Here is a 9,012-nt window from a genome sequence, read left to right as displayed (position 1 = left end):
AGCGTGGGTCCGCTACAGGGTCACAAGCCCTGCCAGCAAACCTGCTCTGGTGTGGACTCCTCTCTCCACAGGTCTGCAGGTCCTGGCAGGGGCCTGCTCCAGCGCGGGCTCCCCACAGGGTCACAGCTTCCTTCAGGCATCCACCTGCTCCAGCGTGGGGTCCCTTCCACGGGCTACAGGTGGATATCTGCTCCACCGTGGACCTCCGTGGACTGCAGGGAGACAACCTCTCTTGCCATGGTCTTCGTCACAAGTTGCAAGGGAAGACTCTCTGCTCCGACATTTCAAGTGCCTCCTCCCCCTCCTTCACTGACCTTGGTGTCTGCAGAGTTGTTTCTTTCACATAGTCTGACTCCTCTCTCTCGACTGCCGCTTCACTGCAGTTTTTTTCTCCCCTTCTTAAATATGTTATCTCAGAGGCGCTACCACCATCCCTGATTGGCTTGGCCATGGCCAGCAGCGGGTCTGTCTTACAGCTGGCTGGCACTGGCTCTGTCAGACATGGGGGAAACTTCTCGCAGAAGCCACTCCTATAGCACCCCAGCTACCAAAACCTTGCCATGCATACCCATAACACCTTCAATGCAGCAGGGAGCTTTATATAAGCCATGGGTGGGGATGATTTTGGTGATTGCAACTTGTTTTCTGAATGACACTTGATTTCTGGAAAATAATAGATGTGGCTGCTGCCAGAGTTCAGTGGTGGGTCATGAAAATGAAGTGACTCAGAGCTGGGAGCTGGCAGCATGGCTTCTCAGTTGTGCTGTTGTCTGCTGAATCACATGATGCCTGTGTATACATCAGTGCAGATGTATTCTGGTGGATGAGAAATCATGAAGGTATCTGTTTTGCCCAGCAACTGGAAACATGGCAACTCTGTTATATTTGTTACTTGTCATTTACTTTGTCATGAGGTAATTGCCAGTTGAAATGGTGGTGGTCTTTTGAAATGGTCATGAGAAGACACCTAATACAAAATGGGTAGTTTGGTTCTTTGCTATGCTTTTCTTCCACTGTGGGTTTCAGCAGCCTCTGGATAGTGGAGATCTGCAAATGGGAATTCCATTAGCTAGATGTCCTGGGTTCGACCAGGACAGGGTTAATTTTCACCAGAAGCCAGGAGCGAACACAGCCGGGGGGGGGGGGGGGGGGGGGGGGGGGGGGGCTGACCCCACCTGGCCAAACAGGGCAGGGTATTCCATACCGTGTGCTGTCATGCTGGGTTCTGGTGGGGGGAGCTGGGCAGCCGGAAGGCAGTCGCGGCTCGGGAGTGCGCAGCGGCAGCGGGCGGTGAGAGTTGCTCTCTGCGTTCTGCTGTTTGCTGTTCTGTTAAACTGCCCTCATCCCAACCCACCAGTTTCTGCCTGTTTCTTTCCATCCTCCTCCCCACCCCAGCAGGGGGAGGGGCAGCAGAGCGTCCACGTGGCCCTTTGGTTGCCGGCCACAGCCAAACTGTAACACCAGAGATCAAAGTGCTGCTTGTCTTCACGCTGCGTATCTGGAAAGGTGCAGTCTGATTCAAGGTGAAATTACATTCCTTTCTGCACCCTTGCAGTGGACAGGGATCGGTGAGGAAGCCTGTAGACAGCGCAGCCATGGAGTCCGTTATGTACCTGCATGCCACCAGGAGGTCCATTGTCCCTGTGAAGGGTCAAGAACCTAGTTTAGATGGAGAGAGGGCGAATGCCTGAAGAAATCTAGGAGAAGTAGATTTGAGTCTTGATTGTTTGGAAAACATAGATCTTTTCCTTAAGCATGAAGAGGAGAGGTTTTGTTTTCAGTATTTAATATGCCAGTGTATTTCCCAGAGGTGTTTCTCCTTTACAGTCAAGACTTGATTAAGCAGTAGGTAACCAAGCTGTGCTGCACCCTTGGCACTGACCAGAGAGGGTTTTCGTTCTCAGGATTTACCAGCAGGGTTTTTGTCAGTGTGCAGCGTAGTCGGAGGATGTACACTAGCTGCCATTTCTGCTTGGGCTGCTTCTGAGCCTTCACTAGGCTGGGGGATACGAGGAGACTGGTATCGCTTGAACTGTCTTGTGTGCTTCCTGACTTTTGCTGTTTGTGACCAGTGGGTTCAAAACTAGCTATTTTGTTACTTAGTTTAGTTATATTTCTTTGGGGGATGTCAGTCTTTTGGGGTATTCAGTGCTGAAAACTTACTGCTTTTCTCAGTGCTGTAGTATAAATGGGGTGGGCTATTGGCTTTGCAGCCACTTTTGGTAACTCAGCTGATGGCCACAGGGGGAATGTAAGCTTGGGCAATCTAAAAATTGATTGATGTAAGTGAAGTAGGAGAGGTTTCTTTTTGGCACCAAAGAAGGCATTTAGTTCTTGTTAACTATGTTTAAACAGCACCCCTCTCCCCCTTCCCCCAGGTTAATTGGTTTTGAGAGTGCAAGTCAAAACAACTCATGTTGTGCAGATGCTTTTGATGAAGTACTTCTCAAGCCATTGTGACTCTAACAAACTTAAGATATGGAGGTAGGATAAGTGTAAGAGATTCAAGACTGAGACAAGGCTTTCCAAATGTCCTGTCAGAATATAGATAAACTAGATGGTTTGGGTCCGGAAAGACTGGGTGGGAGGCATGGTTCCTTGGTGCTCTCACAGCATTCATTCTTTTTACTGCACCTGGTTGCTGTAAGATGAAGTAAATAATGCACGTGAAAAAGAGTTGCAAGCTGTCTTCAGGGTTTTGCTTCCTAACGGTGTGTTTTACAGTTCTAGCTGGAGAAGGATGCTGGTCCTGCACTTTGATTTCTGCTCAACAAAGCTTGTAGGTTTTGAGTACTCGTAGTGTAACTGGTCATGTGATCTTTGCAAATATAGTAAATGTTAATGAAGTTTGGCTTAATGGCAGTCTGATTTGATCTGGAGCCTGTACTTGAGACTTTCATTGTCTGTATTTACAAACAAAAATCTATCATTTTGAACCTGAGAGGTTGTTGGTGATATAGTAAAGTTTTTAAGAGAGTGAAATGCAGTTGAAGGTAGCAGAAACTACAATTCCCTATTTGTGCTGGGGTTTGCTGCCAGCCTAGTCCCCGTAACTGTTCCTGTGACAAAGGGACCATTTGTTTATTACATTTACTTGCTTCTGTAGTGGTAAAAATAAAAGTGCTCACCCTACTTCTTGTGTTTCTGAGTTTTGCAGTCCCAGTTTCTACTGTGTAACACGCTGTGCACACATAGTATTTGATACTGGCTGCTGATTCCTTATTTTTCCCCATGAGCAGTTGCATGACGATGAGATGAAAGTGAGGGCAGACGAGACGGATAGAAGCAGAAGATGAACGCGTTCCATGGGCGTGTCATGTTGAATAAGGCCAGGATACTGTAGGGTGGTTCTCTGGGCTTGATGATTCTGTGTGGGCAGCATGGGCCTGTGGTATATTGCCCAGGCCTGGTATGACTTTTGCACTGGCGAAGAAGCATCTAAGATACGCCAAAAATCATGGGCATGGATGCAGTGACCCATGTGAGGCTGGATTCTAGAATATTTGCTGGTCTGAGTTCATCTGGTGTATTTCAGTTAGTGACCACTGAAGGTGGGTTGCTGGAGCTAATCTCCTAGGAAAATAGTTGTAAGCAAATGCTGTGTGGCCTATGTGTAGGACAGGTGAGTTGAAGTAGTGAAGATGCTATTGAGAATGCTAGTGGGGTGAGTGCATGCAGTGCCTGTGTGGATGGATTCCTTTGGAAATCAAACTTGTTAGCTCATCATCCTTTGTACTGGGAAGCATAGGTAAATTTTTCTAGTTTGTTGCTCAGATGCCTTTACCAATTTCCTGGATTAAAATAGGAGTATTCTTTCTAAAAGCAGGCTTCACTCCACAAACAAAGGCCCTTAGCCTTACAACAAAATAAACAGTTTAAAAACTCCTGTGAGTCTCAAATGGTGTACTTTGTTAATTGACTTCTCTTCCCTGGCTTAGGAGTAGCAGAGAATTTTATGGTCGTGGAGGATGGAGTTAGAAGAGAAGTTCTTGCTTTAGCTGTTAATGCTGAACACTTGCAGCAAGTTACAGAAGTGTTTAGTGCATACAACAATGTTGTAACAAGATGTTTTATTGTTATTAAGCACTGCAACATCTCTCTGAGCAAGTTTGTGACATTAGTGCCGCCTCAGTCACAAAGCCTTTTGAAAGTACCTGATGCTGTGCTGCTTTTTTTGACCTGTGTCAATTTTCCCCCCCTAAAATCTTCCCTGCTCCTTTTAATGTACAAAATAATAAAACGACAAATAATGTGAATTGTATTATAAAGTTTTCCCAGTTGCTTTAGGTATGCCTGTACTGTGTAGTGTATTGTAGTGTAGGAACACCTGAACTGCTAGTGTTGAATGGGACCGACTGGGAATCAGAGGTAAAGTAATGGTCTGCCATCTGTCGGCTAATTAACCAAGGTGCAGCATTTAACCGAGGTATGTAGTTTTTTGCCAGGTCCAACAGTGAATAGTGCTGGTTTTGCTGCCTCTGCCACCTGCCTTGGGTTAGCTGGAAAATCTTGTCGTGATGGATTCATGGAGCCATGCTGAACTGAGCTGAGTCAGTGCATCTTGTTGGCTTGTGTGTGTCTGCTTGCAAATTCTGAGATAAGCAGTTTATAACTTTGAAAAAAGAGGCAAAAAGCTAGGGGAGAGACCAGGGAAAAACAGGCACATTCAGTAGCTTCACAGTTTGCTCAGCTGGGTTGGGGTCAATGCAGCTTAGAACTTATTCCCCTGCTGTAATGATGAGAAATCACTTCGTTCGTTGGAGGGCTGCTCTTGCTGATCACAGGCTGTCAGTGCATTCATCACTGGGCTTGGACTTTATAGTAACACTTTTAGCAGTTCATGTGCTCTCAGTGAGTATAATTTAATCGGGAAGGTAATGCTTGTTTAAGCTTAGTGCTGTGTGTTGATTTCTAGTTTGCAACAGCTCCTTTTAAAAGATTTCTTGGATTTTGAAAGTCCAGTTATCAGAGGAGTGACTGCTTTTCCATTTCGGAATGGCAAAGCGCTGTGATTTTATTGTCACATTTATATTCTAACCTTTTTCCTTTTACTTTACCTAGTGAAAGAACACCTTTGGTGTTGGAAGAGAAACCTCGGAAAGGAATGGGCCCTTTTCTTTTGAAGCTGTTTGCCCTGATCCCAGGAATGCTGTAGAGGTCAGTGATGTGGATGCTTAAGAGCTTTTGTAGAAATTGCCTTTTGGTTTGTAATTGGCACGCTTAAATAAATTCTGTGTGAAGCAGTTCATTTGCCTGTCACAGACAGAAAGGGAGTTAATTCAGGCGCTACCTGAATACAGTCAGTTCAAAATTGCTCTACTCAAACAAAATTTAGAGTTTTGTTTATCTGTGTAGATGTTGTACAAACACATAGCTGGGTGGTCACAGAAAGTTGTGGGGTGCGATACATGAGCAGAATTAAGCTGTGTTAAACTCAGAGGTTTTAATTAATAGGTTTTAAAAAAAAAAAGGTGAGAATGATCACAATACATGAGATCATAACACATGATTATCTTTTGAGTTTTTCAAGTCTCTCGTTACTTTGAGAGTAGAATAATCCTGCTCTTTAGTACAGTGACAGGCTGGGAGAGGTCCATTCTGTATCCATACAAAGGTATTACTATCTCTGCTTCTGCCTCAAGTGACTTGTATTTTGGTTTTATATCCTGGAGTCTGAATTACATACAAGCTGGGTAGACTGCTTGCCGTGAGTGTTTTTCCCCATAGTTATATAGTCCTGCTACAAATACTATGGCCTACAAGAGGCTTCCTCTTGTGAGTAGAATATTCACTCTAGTTTACTTTCACATTTTTGTAAAGCTAAAGAGGTTTAAGTGGATTTATCACCCAGTGGATTTCTTCTGAACTAGTGAAGTCAAAAAAGCTTGTGTAACTATCAAATTCAGTAATGCTTTGTTTTGCTGATGAAAAATGAAAGTAGCGAGTAAAATTTGATGAAGCAGGATGAGGGGAAGAGGTAAGCATGCTGAAGTGCTCCTAAGCAAAGAAGTGAATTTGCATAGGAGCAGTTGAGTTAAAATCTATTAAATCTGTCTGGTTACTGTAAAGGATTTCAGATTTTTGTGAGCTTTAAAGGCACAGATGTGTGTGGTGTGGCTACTTAAGAGTAATGTCCAAGCTTTGCTAGGACATGCTTTAACATATAGACCCTTTTGGAGCAAAAAAGAAAAAAAAACATGGTGAAAAAAATGCTGCAGCATGTTTTGTTGGCATCATGATCTGCTGTTCAGATACTTATGTAGGAAATACTTCCTTGGCACTTTATGCATCCTGTTCTTCCAGTTCCCAGGACATGCAAGAACTGGCAGAGCTTATTAGCTTGGATTTAGTGCCGCTGTGGTTATATTCCTTTCAGACCTGAGCCTGCTGTATTTGATTCGGTCAGGCTTTCTGTGTGCCATGTTGAGTTTCTTTCCAGCCGTGGCATGACTTACCTGCAGCTACATGGATAATAGTAAAAGTTGTGATGCAGTTTATAAGCACATAGAAGACAATGAGATAAGGGAAGACAGCCAAACAACGTGAGTTTGTTAGGAGGAAAATTATATCAAGCTGATTAGTTTGCTTCCTTGACAGATGAACTGGATTACTGCATTATGGGGGGGAGGGGGGAGGGGAAAGGATAGAAGTGATAATAACTTGAAGTGTGTAAGGTTTTGAAGGATGTTCTTTTAAATGTCATACATGTAGTGATTTTTTTTTTTAATGGAATCATCTGTACCGCAGGAGCAAAATTTATTAAAAATGATTCAATGGAGCAATTAACAGGGATTCGGGATCACCTGGAAAAGCATTTAAAATAGGCTTCCTTACTAGCTTGCTGTGTCTGAATTTGTCAGTAATGGCATCTGTGATTCAGATGATGGAGTAGAGTCTGCTTACAAAATGTGCAGATGATGTCAGTTTGGGAGTAGATGGTATAGGCACCACAAAGGTTTTATATTAAGGTGTTTGACTTTGTAATTGGGGTAAGCTAAGTGTTAGCGTGTGTTTGCTTGACCTGACTCACGCGATGTTTACTTGTACCACAGTAACTCAGCCAATGTATGTAACCTAAATATATTGAGCTTACTGAGTTGGGTGGCCTCTTCCAACACTCTATTTTGTTTGTGCTACTTTTCTTTCCTGTAGTAAAATTATAGTACTGAAGCCTAGTGCTTGAGTGGCTGTTTGAGGTTCAGGAAGGATAGAGAGGCAGGAGGTATTCATGATGTGGGTTATTGTTTGGCTTGTTGAAGGTGTACATGAGCAACAAATAACTTCTGTACCCCTTTTGCTAGGTTGTTGGAGGAGTTATCAGTGCTTCTCTCAGCATCTCAAGCATTTTTCATTGCAGGACTTTGCCCTAATGTTTGTTTATTGGTAGTAGTTCCTTTAGTCTGCTACAGAGAGAAGATGTAGGGAGGAGTGACCATATTTTTTTAAGAGCTTTAGTAGAATCAGATGTGAAACATGGAAATAATTTTTGTCTGGCATGGTCTTAGAGAAGTCTGACATGCTGCTTTGTTTTAAGCTTCCTGTGATAAAGGGATGTTTACATGCTGTGCTTTTGCATACGCAATGCACTTCCCATAGTTGTCAGGTTATAAATGAAAGATTAATTTGCTGGCTACCATAGAGGTAAGCACCAATATTTCACACTGGGCCAGTAATTTTTGCTAGCAATCTGTTAATGCCTGAAACTCACTTTGATATGTTCTCATCTATTGGTGATGTCGTAGTCTCTTATGGATGTGAAATGTAGCGAGGCAAAAAATTATCTCTGTTCAGGTTAATTCTGTGGAGGTGCTGCTCTTTGGTTCTGTAATCCCTACTGCTTTTTTCCTGACATCTTGGAGTATGGCTCTTGCTCTTTGGTATCCTAGCAAATGTTTTTTCTAGTAAAACTACAAATTAAGTTGATAATAGATACACCTTAGCAGTTCACCAGCAGTGTACTTGGAATAGCAAGAATCATTTGAATGTTTGTGCCTCATCTTATGTCCCAGATAAGAGGGTATTGGTAGACCTACTACTGAAAAGTGATAGCCTGTGAAAGGCAAGCCTTAGGCAGTCCCGGGGAAAGTCTCTAGGTTCCATGACTTCAAACAAACTGGAGTAAATGTAGTTTTAGAGCTTTCCCTTGTTTGATTGTAACTTCAAAAAGCTGCCTGGAAGAAATCTCAAAGGCATTGCTGTAGAAGCAGGAATAAATGTTCAAAGTGCTGAAAGGTGAAACTGATGTGCAGCAATTTTCTGAAGTGAGGAAATAACAGTGGAGAAGTGAAATAACAGTGGAGAAGTGGGCTGCCGTCTGCCTGTATTGCAGCGAGAGTTGGTTAGAAATACTGTTTACTCTTCAGTGTTGCTAAAAGGTCACCTTTTTTTTTTTTAAATAAAAAAAAGACGATGACAAAAAAATCACCCCTCTAATGCCTGCATGAGAGAAATGCTAGCAAGAGTCTACTACTCTCTGCTTTGCTCCATGGTTGAGGATGATGAAACTTTTTCCTGTGGGTAGAGATGGATATCTTACTGCAATCTTGTATTTAGTTCTCTAGTATGGAAGCCGTGAACAAATACTTCCTCTGGTAGGGAATGTACAGCTACTGTGAAGGGCCCTGTATCTTACAGTGAAGTGCATCTTTGCTAATAAGTTGACTTTGCTTCTGTGCAATTTGTCAGAGTTGAACCGTTCACTCTTTTGAATTATGCCATCTCTTTAACTTTTTAACAAGAGTGAAGTCAATGCTGTGACTGTCTGGTTATGTTTCAGCATGCAGGATACAGTTTTGTGCTGAAGACTGTTGTTACCTGGGTGGGTTGTGGGAATAGGTGTGTATATGCACATATGTTTTATGTGATACCTAACAGTGCTTAAATGTATCCCTTTACTTCAGGTACCTGAATATTGCTACCCCTATGAGGTCTGCGTAAATTACTCGGCTTTTACAGCATCCTTTCTTTGTTCAGATAACAGCTGTTATCAAACAAGTTGAAGTAAACAGCCCA

General features: G+C 43.0%; 1 protein-coding gene across 5 annotated transcripts in view; it reads left to right on the top strand.

The window, feature by feature from the left end:
- Positions 1-9,012, top strand: part of WDFY3 (WD repeat and FYVE domain containing 3) — a 211,650-nt gene that overhangs the window by 36,147 nt on the left and 166,491 nt on the right. For 4 of the 5 annotated variants that reach the window (XM_075421128.1, XM_075421126.1, XM_075421127.1 and 1 more), the window contains exon 2: positions 5,062-5,157. The exons of the other annotated variant lie outside the window; for it this stretch is intronic. The gene's annotated coding sequence lies outside the window, so the exon portion shown is untranslated. The remainder of the gene's footprint in view (positions 1-5,061; positions 5,158-9,012) is intronic. 5 annotated transcript variants of the gene reach the window in all.

The sequence above is a fragment of the Opisthocomus hoazin genome, chromosome 5, assembly GCF_030867145.1.
Source record: "Opisthocomus hoazin isolate bOpiHoa1 chromosome 5, bOpiHoa1.hap1, whole genome shotgun sequence".
Lineage (NCBI taxonomy): Eukaryota > Metazoa > Chordata > Aves > Opisthocomiformes > Opisthocomidae > Opisthocomus > Opisthocomus hoazin.
Note: the sequence above shows the minus strand (reverse complement) of the source record. Positions and strands in the feature narration are given on the sequence as shown.